The following is an 18,868-nucleotide window of genomic DNA, read 5'->3' on the forward strand; positions in this document are numbered from 1 at the left end:
ACAGTTTGTGTTATAGTGATGAGAGGGTAAGTTTTGAGGCCATAGGCAAAGCTGCATGACTCCTGAAGTGAACCCTTTCACAGATTTCTCCTTGGCCCTGAGTATAGTTTAAAGCAGAATAAGAAGAAAAATTATCAGGGCAGCTGAATTATACCTGCCCATCGAGGGCCTGCACTAGTAATTTAAAACTATGACTCCACCCATTAGTATTATGGCCCTTATGGAACTTTGTTGCCTTTGGATTTAAGTCATGAAGATATTTTCTAATAATTTATCCAAACATTTCACATTCATGAAATTATTTATTTTAGCGATAATGTAAAGTTTATAGCTTAACATTAAATGTAATTAAAACTTCAAAACAACATAAATAGACATTACAATTAAAATAAAACTATGACAGGATGTACATGATGGTCAGCAGGGAAAACTTGTGCTACAATTATTTTATAATTGAGCTATAAAATTAGTTCAAATACTCCACTTGTTTTTTCAGTACCTATCAATAAATATTGCGGAGTTTTGTCATTTGAAGATTGTAATTCATGATTGAACATAATGAGGAGTCCTTAATGGGGGATGTGCCTTTTCTTAAATGTCCCATTTTTATAACTTTGGACCCTCAACATTCTTCAAATGCAGCACTTATTTTCCTGCTCTCGTTTCTTCAGTTTGAAGGCTAATTTGTTACCTTTCTTCTCTGCTCTCTGTTCCCTGTGCTCTTCTTTTATAACTTGCTTTCTTGCTCTTTTATTTTCTTTGCTTTCATTTTTAGAATGTGGTTGAGTTGATACCTTAAGTAGATCACTGCCATTAATCATCTGCACTTATTAATTTGTTTTGCTGTGAGTCCTTTCTTTGGTAAGCCATTGAGAGGTATTCCTGTTTTATTAAATACTTGGATTTGTTTGGGCTTTGGTTAATATTTGATAAGCTAAGGATGGTTGAATAAATGTGAGCGTGTGCTACAAATGAATTCACAATCCCACTTCTCTTTTGCTTCTTCTAGAACTAGAGAAATCATCTCTTCTTCCTCAGACTCATCAATATCATTAACTGGCAGACCTTCATCCTCAGTCTTATAAAGTGTATTCAACTTCATACAATTCTCTGCCTTCTCTTTGCATTCGTCATTAAAAACTTCATGTAACCGATTGCTATCTATTGATACATGAATGGAACCCTCCAATTTGGCATTATCTGGCGCTCCAATATTGTTATCATCTTAATTGCTCATAAAACTTCTCAAACTGCTTACATAGGGTCAGCTGCTCATTTCTTCTCGCGGCTGAGGAAGTAACAGAATTCTCTATGAAGTGACTTTTTATTTCTCCTTCCTAAAAAAATGGCTTCCTATGACTTCATGAGGTTTGCACAGGCAGACGAATCATCTTCATTTGAGAATGGGCTTTAAAAATCATAGTCATCGGGCTTCCGTGGTGGCGCAGTGGTTGAGAGTCCGCCTGCCGATGCAGGGGACATGGGTTCGTGCCCTGGTCTGGGAAGATCCCACATGCCGCGGAGCGGCTGGGCCCGTGAGGCATGGCCGCTGAGCCTGTGCGTCCAGAGCCTGTGCTCGGCAACGGGAGAGGCCACAGCAGTGAGAGGCCCGCGTACCGCAAAAAAAAAAAAAATCATAATCATCATTCCTCCCTATCACTTTTCTTCCCATCCATATCTTTCCACTCACTGCCATTTTCAGCTTTAGATTTCTTTCCATCTATTCCCTCTTCCTCTCTTGTTCCTCATTAGCCTGAAGGATAAAATCATTTTCACATAGATGCTAGATAACAAAGTCGAAATCATCACCAAGAGCTGCAACAACGTCAGGATCCAAATCCAGTTGAGGACCCAAAATAGCAGCTGTTTTATTTACCAATTCAATATCTTCCTTAAGTTCTGATGCAAACTCTGATTAAGGCAAAGTAATTCCATGGCCTAGAATTATTAAAGTTTCCCCTTTCTCATCTCTCCTGTTATGCTGAAGGTATTTTGAATTTAAGCACATAGGGCCCAGATGATTCTTTCAAATGCCATAGGTAGTTATAATCATTGTCAAAGAACTCTTCATAACTTCCTCTGTTTTGCTCACATTCTTCATCATTTATTTTGTGTAGGCAACAGAACCCTCTGGGGTGCATTTTCATCTGCTACTAAAGACTCTTTGGCTTGAATGGACCATGTGGAAAAGACACAGTTTTCCTCTCTCTAAAGAACTTTTCCCCCCATTCTGTTGCTGTGTGGGGCTCACACCAAGAACAGTGACCTGAGGGTCCCAGAGCAGGTGACACATCTTGGAAGTGGACAAGGCCTACCTAGTAGCCACGTCTTAAGGCCATGCCATACATCTACTCTTGGACTTCACAGTGCAGGTCTGAAGAATTGGCTCAGAGACACAATAAAAGCTACAAATATTATTCCACCCAACAATGCTGAAAAACACTTAATCCCTGCCTCAGCTACACCTTAAAGGTCAGCCAAAGCTGTCAAAAGAGTCTCAAGTTACCTGTCTGACTCTGCCCCACTCAGGCTTGAAAACCCACATGGCATAACACAGTAAAGCCCCAGCCTTGATCAAAACACTGATTTCCCATGCTATTTTGTCCCCTCCCTCATCCATTTCTTATTTATTTCTCAAGGTTGCCTGCCCATTTACCAAGATGTTGGAGTCTGAGTGGATCAATAAGTACTTGATCCCTTCTCCCCATCCTGAGTCTGGAACCAATATAGAGACAGATGTAGGCTCCCAAGAGAAGAAAATAATCACTTAATTTATCACTTTTATTAAAAAGAAAGCTGATTTCTAGAATCAGAGAATTCCAGAGATTGTCCTTTTAAATTAAACTCTTAATTTCTGGCTTCCATGTGTTCACTGAGTGTTGTTTCTAAATTACTTAACCCCAAAATGAAACTTATTCTTTTCATAATATAGGCCTTCACTAGTTGTTATTTGTTCATTAATAAGTCTACTAATTTTGCCTAGTTAAATAATAATTTGGAAGGCAACTGATTCAGAAGACAGAGTAATCATCAGAGGAAAGTACCAGTAGCACATCTAGTCTCATCCCTGATGATAATTGTTTCTGCTATATAGGTAACCTACTAGTCAGTGAAAACGTTCAGATTTGGATAACAGAAAGTTTAGTTACAAAGGTCAAATCAAATTTCCTCCACTTAACTTTCATGATTTTTCCCCTCCAGTTTAAATTATAGAACAGAAAATGGGAATGACCATTTGTTAGCATTCTTCATGCCACTGAAGAATGTTCCTACCATATTATGTGGAGGCTAGGTATAAATTAGAGGATATGCTCCCACTTTTTTTTATGAGGCATTGACATATCTGTCTTATATTTTTTTATTTTCTATAGAGATAACAATCTGAGAATTGCTTGAGATGTTTGAGAATGATGCAAAAAAAGAATCTTGGGTTAGGCTTGGAAACAAATATAATTTAAAATATAATATAGTCCATAAGAAAATGTGTTGATTTACGTGTTTAAATAACTGATTGTGACATTTGAAGTGATTATAATATAGCAGGTAGAGAGAAAATTATATCTTTGTAAATATAAGTCAGTGCATTAACAGCAAGAAATTAGTATTGTGAAATTCCAAAATTAATTTGTTATATCAAATATACACAATATTCCTCTTCCCTCTTTTTTATTTTTGTCATATAATGAATTAATTGTATACATTTTTTGGAGTCCATTTTACCTCCATAGTTAGCTTATTAGCTGTAACTCTTGGCCATCTTACTTGCTAGGTTGTTTTAGAGTGTGTATTATACATCTTTAACTGATCACAGTCTACCTCCAAGTGATAATCTATTTTACATACAGAATGAGAATATAAATATAGTATACTTCCATTACTTTACTCTCTGCCTTTTTGCTACTGTCATCATACAGTTTACTTCTAGATATCTTATTAAGCACCTAATACATTGTCACCATTTTTACTTTGAATGGTTGATTATATTTGAAAGACTAATAATAATAAAATAATAATTTAGAAATTTTCTTTTTTTATTGAAGTGTAGTTGATTTACCATGTTGTGCCCATCTCTGCTGTGCAGCACAGTGACTCAGTTATACACACGTATACATTCTTTTTTAATATTCTTTTCCATTATGGTTTATCCCAGGAGATTGGATATAGTTCCCTGTGCTATACAGTAGGACCTTGTTGTTTATCCATTCTAAATGTAATTGTTTGCATCTACATATACCAAACTCCCAGTCCATCCCTCTGCCTCTCTCCTTCCCCCTTGGCAACCACAAGTCTGATCTCTATGTCTGTGAGTCTGTTTCTGTTTTGCAGATAGGTTCATTTGTGTCATATTTTAGATTCCACATATAAGTGATATCATATGGTTATTTGTCTTTCTCTTTCTGGCTTACTTCACTTAGTATGATAACCTCTAGTTGCATCCATGTTGCTGCAAATGGCATTATTTCATTCCTTTTTGTGGCTGAGTAGTATTCCATTGTATATATGTACCACATCTTCTTTATCCACTCATCTGTTGATGGACCTTTAGGTTGTTTCCATTGTATATATGTACCACATCTTCTTTATCCACTCATCTGTTGATGGACCTTTAGGTTGTTTCCATGTTTTGGCTATTGCAAACAGTGCTGCTATGAACATAGGGGTGCGTGTATCTTTTTGAATTATAGTTTTGTTCGGGTTTATGCCCAGGAGTGGGATTGCTGGATCGTATGGTAACTTTATTTTTAGTTTTCTGAGGAACCTCCATGCCGTTTTCCATAGTGGCTGCACCAACTTACATTCCCACCAACAATGTAGGAGGGTTCCCTTTTCTCCACACCCTCTCCAGCATTTGTTATTTGTAGACTTTTTAATGATGGCCATTCTGACCAATGTGAGATGGTACCTCATTGTAGTTTTGTTTGCATTTCTCTAATAATTAGTGACGGTGAGCATCTTTTCATGTGCCTACTGGCCATCTGTATGTCTTCTTTGGAGAAATGTCTATTAAGATCTTCTGCCCATTTTTCAATTGGGTTGTTTGTTTTTTTGTTGTTGAGTTGTATGTGTTGATTGTATGTTAGAAACTTTCTTTATATTTACCCTCGTGATTACCAGATTCAATGATCTTCAGTCCATCGTGTAGATACAGGTTTCCATCTGGTATCATTTTACTTCTGCTTGAAGTATTTTAACATTTTTTGTAATGTGGGTCTTCTAGTGATGAAAACTTTCAGCTTTTGTGTTCCTGAAAAAGTTTTTATTTTACTTTGTTGCTTTGTATGATATTTTTCCTGGGTAAAGAACCTCAAGTTTATCATACTTTTCTTTTAGTACTTTAAAGATGTTGCTGCACTTGTCTTCTAGCTTGCATTGTTTTCTTCAAGAAATCTGTCATCACTATCTTTGTGTCTCTGTATATTGTCTTTGTCCTCAGGTTGCTTTTAAGATTTTCCCTTTAGCACTGGTTTTAAGTAATTTCATTATAATGTGACTTGATGTAGTTTTTTCCTTTTTTCTTCCATGTTTCTTATTCTTGGGGTTTGTTAAGTTTCTTGGATCTATGTGTTTATGATTTTAATCAAGTTCGGTACATTTTCAGCCACTATTGCTCTAGATATTTCCTTCTCCCAGCCTTTTGGAGACTCTGATTACATGCATATTTGGCTGCTTGTAGTCATCCCACAGTTAATGGATACTCTGTTAATGTTTTCAATCTTTTTTCTCTATATATTTCATTTTGGATAGTTTCTGTTGCTGTGCCTTCAAGTTTGTTAATTTTTTTCTTTTCAGTGTATAATTTATTAATTCCATCTCATGTATTTTTCCTCTTAGATGCTATAATCTTAACCTCTAGATGTTCCATTTGGGCTACTTTTATGTCTTTTATGTTTTACTTACTTTCAAACTCTTCTCTAACTGCTTGAACATATGGAATACAGTTGTAGCTGGTTTAATAGCCTTGTGTACTAATTTTATCATCTGTGTCATTTCTGTATCAGTTATGATTGATTGATATTTTTCTCATTATAGATTATATTTTCCTGCTTCTTTGTATGCCTGGTAATTTTAAAATTTGATATAAGAAATTGTGAATTTTCCCTTGGGTGTTTCTATTTTCATATTTCTTTAAGGTATTCTTGAGCTTGTTTTAGGATACAGTTAGTTGGAAACCATTTGATCCTATGTGGATCTTGCTTTTAAGCTTTGTTAGGTGAAACTACAGTTGTATTTAGCCTAGAGTTAATTCACCCCAACTAGTGAGGCAAGACCCTTCTTAGTACTCGGAACAATGATGCTTAATAATGAGATTTTTTATTTTCTGACAGTTGGGACAGACATTATTCCTGACCCTGTTTGGCCTCCTAATGCTGCTTGCTCTAAATTTTTCTTTTCTGGACTCAGGTAGTTTCCTCACTATATATGTACTGATCAGGACTCCACTGAATAATCAGCAAAAACTTCTGCAGATCTCAAGAGTTCTCTCTTTGTAAAACATTGTCCCTTCCAGTACTCTGTGATGAAAATTTTAGCCATCTTCATTTTCCTGGACAGCCAGCTCTGCCTCCTAACTCAGGGAGATACCTGGGCTCTGTCTGACATTCCCCTCCCTGTGCAATACCCTGGAAACTTTTTTCAGGCAGTAAGCTAGGTAATCAAAGGGCTCACCTCAACTTTTCCCTGTCTCTGAAGGATCACTATCCTTCATTGCCTGATATCCAAAGTTTTGAGTGCTGTTGTTTCATATATTTTGTCTGTTTTTTTCAGTTGTTTGAAGAGAGAATGTAAATCTAACCCCTCTTATTCAGTCTTGAATGGAAGTGGAAGTCCCATTGGTTGATTTTTTTTTTTTTTAATCTTGCACCGGCCTTACATACTGGTGTAAACCCTACTTGGTCATGATCCACCATTCTTTTTATTTATTGCTGGATTGGGTTTGCTAACAGTTTGTTGAAGAATTTTACATCTGTGTTCCTAATGGATATTGGTCTGTACTTTTCTTTCCTCATAATGCCCTCACCTGGTTTTGGTCTCAGGGTAATGCCACCTTCATAAAATGAATTGGGAAATGTTTTCTCCTCTTCTACTCTCTGCAACAAGCTGTACATAATTTATATTATTTCTTGCTTTTTAAAAATATTTATTTTATTTTTGGCTGCATCGGGTCTTCGTTGTTGAGCATGGGCTTTTCTCTAGTTGTGGCGAGTGGGAGCTACCCTTTGTTGTGGTGCAAGGGCTTCTCCTTGTGGTGGCTTCTCTTATTGCAGACCACAGGCTCTGGGTGCATGGGCTTCAGTAGTTGCAGCACGTGGGCTCAGTAGTTCTGGCTCGCAGGCTCTAGAGCACGGGCTTAGTAGTTGTGGCACACGGGCTTAGTTGCTCTGTGGCATGTGGGATCTTCCCGGAGCAGGGCTCGAACCCATGTCCCCTGCACTGGCAGGCGGATTCTTAACAACTGCGCCACCAGGGGAAGTCCCTATATTATTTCTTTATTAAAGGTTGGGTAGATTTACCAGTGAAAATATTTGGGCCTGGAGTTTTCTTTCTTGGAAGCCTTTTAAGGACAAATTCAATTTCTTTAATAGATATAGGACTGTTCAGATTACCTTTTTCCTCTTGTGTGAGATGTGATACTTTGGGTGTTGTAAAGAATTAGTCAATTTCATCAAAGTTGCCAAGAGCAGTTTCTGTGGAATGGTGCAGACAAAAGCCAAACTGGAGTGGACTTAAGATGTCTTTAGAGGAGTTTTGGTGCAAAGAGAACCACATAATGTGGTCGCTTCTGAAGAGAAGTGGGTTCAAGAGAAGTTTTTTTTTTTTTAATATAAAGAGGAATAAGAGAATATATGGTGATGAGAGTAACCCAGTAGAGAATTCTGGTTGCCCAATGTTTAATTCATATGAGTAGTGTGTAATCAAATAAGATAAAAGGTACACAAACTGATTTTAGATTGCAGAGTGGTATGCATAGAGAGTTTTAATATGAATTTAATGCACATTCTTCTTCATCTTTCATCCTTGCATCCTAAATGAAGGCAGATTACTGAGTAGCATTCAGTCAAGAGCTTCTCTACCAGCTTGGAAAAAGCATGCTGCTAGGTAACTATTGGTCTTCAGGCTTAATTCCAAATGAGAATTATTATAGTTGAGGGGAAGTTGTTTGAATATACATTATTACTATCCCCTAGTTCCCCACTTACTCTCCCACGACTTGCTATTTTGTTTCTAAAATGGGCAATGGAAAATTATGCTGATAACTTTTATTCAGTTGTGAAAAGAGCCACTGAATGGAGCCAACAAGATACTCTAATGCCCTTAGAAGAGGAGGGAGGGTTTCAGCAGCTGGCATGCAAACAGTTATATGGGGGACATGGGATGAGAGATGATTTCTGCCGACTGAGATCAACAAATTGTCTTTGATTTGGAGCCAGTCATCATGCAAAGAGCTGAAACAAGAGTGACCTAAGCAAAGCATACTATAAGTGCAAAATCCTGAGAGGGAAAATCTTACTGTCATTCAGTGTGTAGTGTGACAGAATACAGTGATGGTGGAGTGTGTTACAAGATGAAATATCAGATATAAGACAGGGTCCAAATTATTAGGGATTTGTGGGCTATGGTTAAAAAATTACATTTTATTAAATGTTTGATACTAAATAGAGGATTTCTGTTATTAAAAGACCACTTGGGCTGCTGCATAAAAGACTGTAGCAGGCAAGAATGGAAGCTGATAGACTATTGCAGTAATTCATAAAATGGTGGTATTATATATTAGGGTGAGATAAAGTGAAGTAGATGGATTTGGAGTGGATTTTGGAGGTAGAACTCAAAATCTGAAATTAGACTGAGGTTAGAATTCTTCAGCAGCTTACTTATTGTATGACTTTGGAAAAGTTTTAAAAACCTTTCGTACATTTTTTCACATCTGCAGAATGGGGATTATGGGAATATTAAAATAACATGTGTAAAATATAAGGTTTATACCATGATGTCTGACATGTAGTAGTCACTTAATAAATAGTAGTTATCATTCTTATGTTATTGTAGCCCCGTAACTGTGTCCAGTTCCCTCTCCACACAAACATATCTCCATATTGCTACTAGAATTGTCTTTTAAGTCACAGATTACATCACTCCTTTGCTCAAGAAACCCTTTAAGTCCTTCTAATCAGTATAAACTTCATGGCAAATATCAGGGACACCCATCTGTCTTTGCATCTTCATCTCTCGCATCATTCTTCTCCCATTTACCATAGACTCTGGACTAGTGCTTCTTAAATTTTAATGTGCCTACCACTCACCAGGGGATCTTGTTAAAACGAAGACCCTAATTCAGAAGAGCTGAGGTTCTGCATTCCTAACAAGCTTCCAGGGGATGCTGTTTCTGCTGGTCTCTGGACCACACTTTGAGAAGCATAGTACTAAAGTACTTAAAGTCCCTGAAGGGTACATTGTGTCCCTGCAACTTTGGCTTTTCTCATCAGTCTGATCTCATTGTCCAGACTGACCTTTCTCTTATTTCTCTGAAATCATTCTCATCTTTCAAGGTCTATCTAGTTCAAAGGTCACTTTCTCTATGAAATTTTCTTCAAACATCCATTTTGTTCACCATCACAGCTTCCCAAATGTTTGCTTTCTCCATTCCCCATAGTATTTTGTAAATAGCTTATATCACAGCATGCATCATTTTGCATTGCCGCTGATATTTAGATCCATGGTCTTCCTTGTTGGACGGTGCTCTCTGAGGTCAAGCATGTGTCTCTGTTTCTTCTTTAAGTTCTACAGCTTCTTCCACAGAGGGCACCTGGCAGATGCTCAGTAAATATTTCTTGAATAAATGAAACTGATATATACTTCTGAAAAATGGTGAATCACTCTGTATAGCAAATGTTACTCCAAGTAAAGTAAAAGGCTTTTTTAAAGCTTAAATTGCTCATTTTGCATTTCTTTATGTAAAATACGCCTATTCTTGTTAAGTTTTCTTCAGTGTTCTAGCTGGTCACCCAAAGCAATACATTCATAATACATATCTATTAGTTCTTAACAGAGCAATATATCTTTTCAAGCTTGTAAAGCCTCAGGCTTTCTCTTAGTTAACGCCAAGCTAAAATTTATAAAGATTACATACACTGTGAAAAATGATTTCTTTTAACTGTGCTGTCAGAGAGTAACATGGTTAAAATCTTTTGTCTGAATCTGGTAAGGAATGAGAAAAAGAATGGGAATGTAACTGCTTTTTAAACATTTAAATTATGTAAAGAGAAGAATAGGGATGCTACTTAATATATGTTTTAATATCTATAGCCAAATACAAAATATTTCATTTCCAACTTTTAAGAAATCACATTCGTCTAATGGAGAAATTTAAGAATCACATTAGATTCTTAAGGGCATGCATGTGCAGTTATGTCCACTTCTCAAGAAGTCTTTAGCCTTTATGAAATTTTCTCAAGGAGAGAAATCAGGTTAGCCCTCCCTCCTCACCCCACCATGTTCCCAACCAGGGAAAATCTCTTCAAAGTCTGTTAGAACTCCTTGCTTACTTTGCAACATAAAATTAGAGCATTCCCTTAAATGGCTAAAGCTAGAGATATATATAGCTATCAAAGCTTGGACAGCTCCTTCTCAGGGCTGAAGAATTGTGTTTTCCATATGTACAACTCTTGGTATTGCTGATTTCAGTTAAGTAGACTTTCAAATTTTAATTTGCATAGCATTAACACTTTGCCCTGAGAAGCAACAATTTTATGGAGACATTTCCTTGTCTGTTCTCATGCAATTAAAAAAAAAAAATCCACGGGGCATTCATTAACACTTCTAAAAGTGATAGGCTGTGTTTTATGCCATTTTCATTTGCATTGCTTCTGATCTTGCCATAACTAATTAAAAGGGAATTTAGGGTAATATAAACAATGCTTTTTGGCTATAATAAAAGCTGTTGTTTTGTCTGACAAAGAAGTAGAGTCTACAACGTCTTTTGGACAAAGGATAAGGATATGCTCTTTATGGCTTGACTCTCAAGAGACCTTTATAATCTATTATGTTTGAGGTCACTTCCTTTGTGGAACTTTCTTCTAGTGTAGCTGCTACTGCCTAGCATTCTGTCCTCTTACCTCAGCCTAGGGAGGCTGCCCTTAAATAAATCTCTTTGGTGGGAAGGTAGGATTTCAACTGGGTCTTGAAATAAGAATATGATTATAGTATTAGGAGGGAAGGTAGTTGGTTTTGCCTCATTAAGAAAGAATTATCAGCTGAAGCCAAGATATGGGGAGAAGGTCGGTAACATTCTGGAGGTAGCTCAGTAATCAGCTTTGTTGAATAATAACAGATAATTTAAAAAAGAAAGGTGAGACAGATTTTTGAGAAACTTCAATTTGGAGCATGAATTCAGTACATATTGAAACTTATTCACTACATATTGATAAATTATTAAAGGATTTTTTAAAATGCTAGAATGATGCCCATGTTAAATTTGGATGGGCATAGTTATGAGATATCCTGGGACTACAGTAACTCTCAGGCAGTTAGGAAAGAGAGGGAAATACAATAGATGAAACTGAGCCTTGGCAAGCTGACCTACATGTATGATCTCGTCCATGGCAAGCTCACAAGCTCAAGCAGTAAATGGGCGATTATAGTAACAGGAATCATTCCTTCTGCTGGGGAATAGCAATCAAGAATATTAACTAGCGGGGCTTCCCTGGTGACGCAGTGGTTGAGAGTCCGCCTGCCGATGCAGGGGACCAGGGTTCGTGCCCCGGTCCGGAGGGTCCCACATACCGCGGAGCGGCTGGGCCCGTGAGCCATGGCCACTGAGCCTGCGCCTCCGGAGCCTGTGCTCCGCGACAGGAGAGGCCACAGCAGTGAGAGGCCCGCGTTTGGGAGTCAGGAAGGTCACAGTGCATGTCACAAAATCTTACCATTTGGCAGATCCCTCGCCAGTGGGGGACAGGTTCAGAGTGCAGTAATCAGGTGAAGAAAGGGCTTTTCATAACTGAGGCAGAGAATTAGGGACCCCTTGTTGGTTATTGAGGTTCAAGACAGGATTCCAGTTTTACAGTTTCTGTGTATGGTGGGATGGAATAGGTTGAATGTGGGGGCTGGAATTTTAGGCTAATCTAAGCAGAAATAGAGAGGAAGATAGAGACATACACTCAGTCTGATGGATTGAGCCAGCAGCATCTGGCTACATGATTGCCCCAGGCTTATACCTAGTTCACTGGACCTTGGTTTTGGTTGGTGATGAAGGAGGCTATAGGCTTGAGGAAATCCAGCTGTCAGTGCTGGATCATCATATCTGGAAAGGCTAATCCAATAGTGGTATTGAGGTTGTAAACTGCTATGGGGCTGAGCCTGCAGTAGTTGAGTCAGCTTTGGGGAAGAAGAAGAGGAAATGAATCAGGGTATAGAAGATGTTTCATATAATGGGTCTGTCCCCTCTGGAAAACTCTTCAGTGGCTTTCATGATAATGTTCAAATGCAATGGCCTGCTATTTAAGTCCCTATCCAATACAAATTAAATGCCTCTGTCCTGTGTTATCTCTTACTGTTCCCTACATGGATTTTCCATTGCAAGCAACTTAATTTACACACTGTCCTCATATACCTCATGCTTCTCATTTTCCACTTCTTTTCTTACAATTCTTTCTTCCTGGAGTAACTTTTCTTACTTTTTTTCTACCTACAAAAGTCTGTAAGATCCAGAACAGTCATTTGTGTACCTCTTGTGTATTTCAGCACAAAGTAACCTCTCTCCCAACATCAATCTTATCCATAAAATGTTTGCTTATCCTACATTCCTGTGAGAATTCTTCTTAATTCTTAATTCTTAATCCATATTTATTCAGTATGACAAGTTTATTGAGAGTCTACTATATACCTTTGTAACGAGCTCCAACCTTCGAATTTCCTAATCTCTATCAAAACATGTCACCGGGTATATTACTCTGCTCAGGTTGTCATAGGAAAATATCATAGACTGGGTGGCTTAAACAATAGAAGTTTATTTCTCACAGTTAGAGAGGCTGCCAAGTCCAAGATCAGGGTGCCCTTGTCCTGGCTTGAAGATGGTTGTCCTCTTGCTGTGCTCACACATGGCAGAAAGAGGACACTCTGATGTCTCTCCCTCTTCCTATAAGGGCACTGATCCCATCATGGGAGAGTCACCTTCATGACCTCATCTAAACCTAATTACCTCCCAAAGACCCCAACTCCTAATACCATCACATTGGGGGTTTAGGGATTCCACATATGAATTTGGAGGGGACACATTCAGTCCCTAACATTCCTCCCCTGGCCTCCCAAAATTTGTGTCCTTCTTGCATGCAAAATATATTAATTCCATCCCAGCATCCCTAAAACTCTTAACTTGTTCTAGCATCAGCTCTAAAGTCTAAAGTCCTATCTCATCTAAACATCATCTAAATCAGATATGAATGAGGCTCAAAGTACAGTTCATCCTGAGGCAAAATTCTTCTCCAGCTGTGAACCTGTGAAATCAGACAAGTCATTTGCTTCTCAAATACAATGGTGGGACAGACATAGGATAGACATTCCAGTTCCAAATGGGAGAAATAGGAAAGAAGGGAGGAATGCTGGGTCCTAAAGAAGTCTAACACCTATCAGAGCAAATCCATTAGATGCGAAGGTGCAAGAATAATCCTTCTTGGTTCAATGCTTTATCTTCCTGGCCTACTGGGGTGGTAAAGTCACTTTCACAGCTCATCCGGTTGACCCCACACCTGTGCCTAGGCAAGGCCAAGGCTTTCTGTGGAGGCCCTAATCACACTGGGGCTTTATGTAGAGGCAGTGGTCCCCCCCACCGAAACCAAGGTAGGGGCAGCCTTGCCCTACCTTTCCCCAGGGCCTGTGCACACTGGGTCTGTGGTGGGAGTGGCAGCCCTGATGATCTCTGAATCACCTTTGGGGTCTTTCTTCTCTTCCCTTTTCTTGAAGAATAATACATGCCCACAGCTGAATAGCTCAGTGTAAAATCCAAGAAGTTTGACAGCCTTCCTTCATTCTCTCCTACTTTCTCTGTCCCCTTTAGTTCAATTGGCAGTGTCTTTGCTGATTTAATCCTATCTTTATTCCTGGTCTCTGATATGGCTGATAATTTCATGAACCACACTCATGATCTCTTTATCAAATGATTGCTCAGACACACACTAAGTGTTCTCTTCAGAATAAGCTTTCTCACTTTTGCAATATGGATAGGCTGAGATTTTTTCAGAGCTCCAAGTTCTGGTTCATTTTTACTTAACAATTACATCTTCAGTTTATTTCTTCCTTTGGCATTTTACTTTGGCATTTTAAGTAGTCAGGAGGGATTAAGCTACTCCTTCAATACTTTGTTCAGATATCTTCTCTGCTAAATATCCAATTTCACTGCTTGCAATTTCTATCTTCTACAGAACAGTAGACCATGAATACAATTTACACAAGTTCTTTGCCACTCTATAACAAGGATCACCTTCCCTTCAGTTTCCAATAACATGTTCCTCATTTCTATCTGAGACCTTGCCAGAATGGCCTTGACCATCCATGTTTCTGCCAAGATTCTATTCATGATTTTTTATGTATTCACTAAGAAGATGGAAGCTTTCTCTATAGCTCTACTCTTTTCTTTCTGAGCTCTCATCAGAATTACCCTTAACGTCCATATTTGTATCATGTACCTCAAAATTACTTCCGCCTCTACCCATTACTTAGTTCCAAAGTCATTTACATGTTTTTAGGTAGTTGTTAAAGCAGCATCCCACTTTTTGGTGTCACTGGCACACAGTTCTAAATATTTATGTACTTAATAATAGAACTTCCTAGATACATGAAACAAAAACTGGTAGAACTGTAAGGAGAAATAGATAAATCCACAGTTACAGTTAGAGATTTCAACACTCATTTTAATAATTAATAGAATAAGAAGAATATTAGGGAGATTATAGAGTTGAACAACATCATCAACCAACTTGACCTAATTTATATTTATAGCACCCTCCAACTAACAATAGCAGAATCCACATTCTTCTCTAGTTCACAGGAAATATTTATCAAGATAGACCATATGCAGCACTTCCCTGGTGGCACAATGGTTAAGAATCTGCCTGCCAATGCAGGGGACATGTGTTCGAGCCCTGGTCTGGGAAGATCCCACATGCCGTGGAGCAACCAAGCCTGTGCGCCACAACTACTGAGCCTGTGCTCTAGAGTCCTTGAGCCACAACTACTGAGCCTGCATGCCACAACTACTGAAGCCCACGTGCCTAGAGCCCATGCTCCGCAACAAGAGAAGCCACTACAATGAGAAGCCTGCGCACCGCAACAAGGAGTAGTCCCCACTCGCTGCAACTAGAGAAAGCCTGCACGTAGCAACGAACACCCAACACAGCCCTAAATAAATAAATAAATAAATAAATAAATAAATAAAGTTAATTTAAAAAAAAGATAAACCATATGCTGAGTCATAAAATAGATTCAAATAAAATTTAAAAGATTAAAATCATATGAAACTTGTTATCTGACCACAAATGAATTAAATAAGAAATCAATAATAGATATTGTAAGAAATCACTAATATTTGGAAACTAAATAACATACTCTTAAATAAGCCAAAGCTCTCAGAGGAAATGAAAAGGAAAATTAACAAGTATTTTGGTCTGAATGAAACAGACATGACAGTGAAAATTTATGGAGTGCAGATAAACAGTACATAGAGGAAAATTTATAACACTAATTGCATATTTTAGGAAAGAAGAAAGGTTATCCATGACCTTAGCTTTAACCTTAAGAAACTAGAAAAGGAGCAAATGAAATCCAAAGTTAGCAGAAGAAAAAAAATAATGAAAATACCAGCAAAAATTACAAAACAAAATAACAAAAATCAATGAAACCCCAAACTGATAATAATATTGATAAAATTCTAGTTAGACTGATCAGGAAAAAAAGAGGAGATACATGTTGCAAATATCAGGAATAAGAGAGATGACATCACTGCAGATTATACAAATATTTCAAAAGAGAAGAGGGAAGAAGACGTACACATGGCCAGCAGATACACGAAGAGGTGCTCAAAATCCTTAATCATCAGAGAAATGTGAACCATAACCACAATTATCTCACACCTGTTAAGATAGGTATCATTAAAATGACAAGAAATAACAAGTGTTGGTGAGCATGTGGAGAAAATGGAACCCTTGTGCACTGTTGGGGGGAATATAAATTGGTGCAGTGATTTTGGAAAGCAGTATGGAGGTTCCCCCCAAAATTAAAAACAGAACTACCATATGATCCAGAAACTCCACTTCTGGGTCTATAGTGAAAGGAAATGAGAACAACTTGAAAAGATATCTGCACCTCCATGTTCATTGCAACATTATTTACAACAAGTGAGACATGGAAACAACCTAAGTCCATTGACAGATGAAATATCATTCAGCCATAAAGAAGGATGAAATCTTGCCATTTATGACAACATAGATGAGTCTTGAAGGCATTATCCTTAAGTGAAATAAGTCAGAGAAAGACAAATACCATATGATCTTGTTTATATATGGAATCTAAAAAAACAAAACAAAACTGAACTCATAGATACAGAAAAGAGATTGGTGGTTGCCAGAAGTAAGGAGTAGGGGTAGAAGGGTGGTGATATGAGGAAATGTTCAGAAGGTACAAACTTCCAGTTATCATCATGGTAGCCATGGTTAGCACTACTGTGTTTGAAAGCTGCTAAGATAATGGATCTTAAAAGTCATCATCACTAGAAAACTAATTGTACCTAAATGCGGTGATGGTTGTTAACTAAATTATTGTAATCATTTTGCAATATATACATATATCAAATTATTATGTTGTACACTTAAAACTAATACAATATTATATGTCAGTTTTATCTCATTAAAGAAAAATGATACAGGAATATTATATATTTTTTCATACTAATAATTAATATAAATGATATGGTCAAAGTCCCTAACAGCTATCAACTTTCATTCGAGAAGAATTAGATAACCTGAATAGCCCTGTATATTAAAGTAATTGAATTTTTAGTTAGAAACCTCCCCCAACCACCCCCCTCCCCTCCAAAAAAAATGCACAGGTAGCTTCACTTGTGAATTCTACAAGGCATGTAAGGAAGAAATAATACCAATTTTGTGTAAATTCTTCCAAAATTTAAAGAGGAGAGACTCCTTCCCAGACTATTCTATGAGGCCAGGAATTCCCTGATATCAAAACCAAAGACATTACATGGAAAGAAAACCACAGACCAATATCTGTCATTAACATAGATGCAAAAAGTCTTAACAAAATTTGCAAAAATCAAACACAACAATGTATAGAAGTGATAATACATCATGACCAAGATAAACCCAGGAATGCAGGGTTAGTTTAACATTTCAAAATCTGTCAGTTTAATACAACATGGTCAGTTCAATACATGCAGAAAAAGCTTTTGACAAAATCTAATATCAATTCCTGATTAAAATTTTTCAGAAAGTTAGAAGTAAAAAGAAACTTCCTTAACTTGATAAAGAGTTATAAAAAAAAAACCCTGCAATTAAATAATACTCCACGATGGAAGACTGAGTATTTTCCTCCCTAAGATCATGAACAAGTGAAGGTTTTCTGCTTTCACCACTTACATTCAGTATTATAGGTTTTAGATAGGGAGAAAAAAAAACAACAACAAAGGCATACAAATTGGAAAGGAAGAAGTAAAACTGTCTTTATTGACTGATGGCAAGTTTTTCTCTGAATCCGGTGAAATCTACAAAAACTTGGTTAAGGAACAAGCCCAGGCCCAGCCCTGGCGCGTGCTGAGCCCTCCCGCGTGCCGTCCTTACCCGGCCTGCCCCACGTGGCCAGCTCCAGCAGTGGACTTCACCTCCCCGGAAGCGTTTTCACAGGGGAGGTTATCAGGAAGGCTGTGAAGAAGAAAGTAGTTTGGGTATGATTGAAGGATGACAGTATGGCATGTTACAGGGGGATAAAATTGGATCTGAGATCGGGTGCTACCAATGTTTTGCTTTTGCTTGGAGATGTCTCCTGCACGGTTGCGCCACTGAGAAAGACAGCAAAAAGATGAAGGTCTTAGAATAGTTGATTGGAATGATTCAGAAATTCCCTTATGATGACCCTACTTATGATAAACTTCATGAAGACTTAGACAGAATTAGAGGGAAATTTAAGCATCTTTGTTCATTGCTAAATGTTCAGCCCAACTTTAAAATTAGTGCAGAAACTTACGGACTTCATTTTGAGGATGACAGACGCACAAAGACGAAACATAAGGGAACAGATGTTCGCATGTTAAGTGTTTTAAAATGTGATTAAAGGCAAAACAATGATGGAGGACTCATTGTTTTGCGGGGGGGGGGGGGGTTCCAGCGTGGTCGGTGAAAGGGCTTCCTTCTCCCGAGGTCTGCCAGGTCACCTCGGTGCCTCCCACGGGGCCCCTCCACACAAGCCCGTCCTTTGTTGGGCCCTGTCTGCTCTGCAGTGTGAACGCGGCCCTGGCAGAGCCCTCGCAGGGCTGCTCTTCTCTGGTCCAGGGTCCAGGCCCCTGGCTCATGGGTTCTCGTCCCCTGGCAGGCCTAGCTGGATCTAGACTCGGGTTGGCTCTGGATAGGATAGACCTCCCCTTTACCCTCAGGGCTTTGGTCAGTGCTCAGAGGGACAGTTTTTTAAAAAAAATGAGAGCCACAGGGTTGACACGAAGCAGGTTAATGGGAAGGAGTGATGGGTGCTGTGACATTCATTGACCCTTGAGATGTGCCAGTGCTGTGATCTGCTTCTCATGTTTTATTTAGTCCCTTCAGGAGCCCATGAGATGGGCGTTATTCACGTTTTACAGACGAGGAAACCGAGGCCCAAG

The 18,868-nt window shown here is 38.3% G+C and overlaps 3 pseudogenes; 1 reads left to right on the forward strand and 2 right to left on the reverse strand.

Moving 5' to 3' along the window:
* Nucleotides 1–606: 606 nt before the first annotated feature.
* On the reverse strand, nt 607–1,340 carry LOC132483482 (protein LTV1 homolog; annotated as a pseudogene).
* A 303-nt stretch (nt 1,341–1,643) lies between these two features.
* LOC132488277 (protein LTV1 homolog) lies at nt 1,644–2,293 on the reverse strand (annotated as a pseudogene).
* An 8,097-nt stretch (nt 2,294–10,390) lies between these two features.
* On the forward strand, nt 10,391–18,327 carry LOC132488284 (protein LTO1 homolog; annotated as a pseudogene).
* Nucleotides 18,328–18,868: the final 541 nt, after the last annotated feature.

The sequence above is a fragment of the Mesoplodon densirostris genome, chromosome 1, assembly GCF_025265405.1.
Source record: "Mesoplodon densirostris isolate mMesDen1 chromosome 1, mMesDen1 primary haplotype, whole genome shotgun sequence".
NCBI lineage: Eukaryota > Metazoa > Chordata > Mammalia > Artiodactyla > Ziphiidae > Mesoplodon > Mesoplodon densirostris.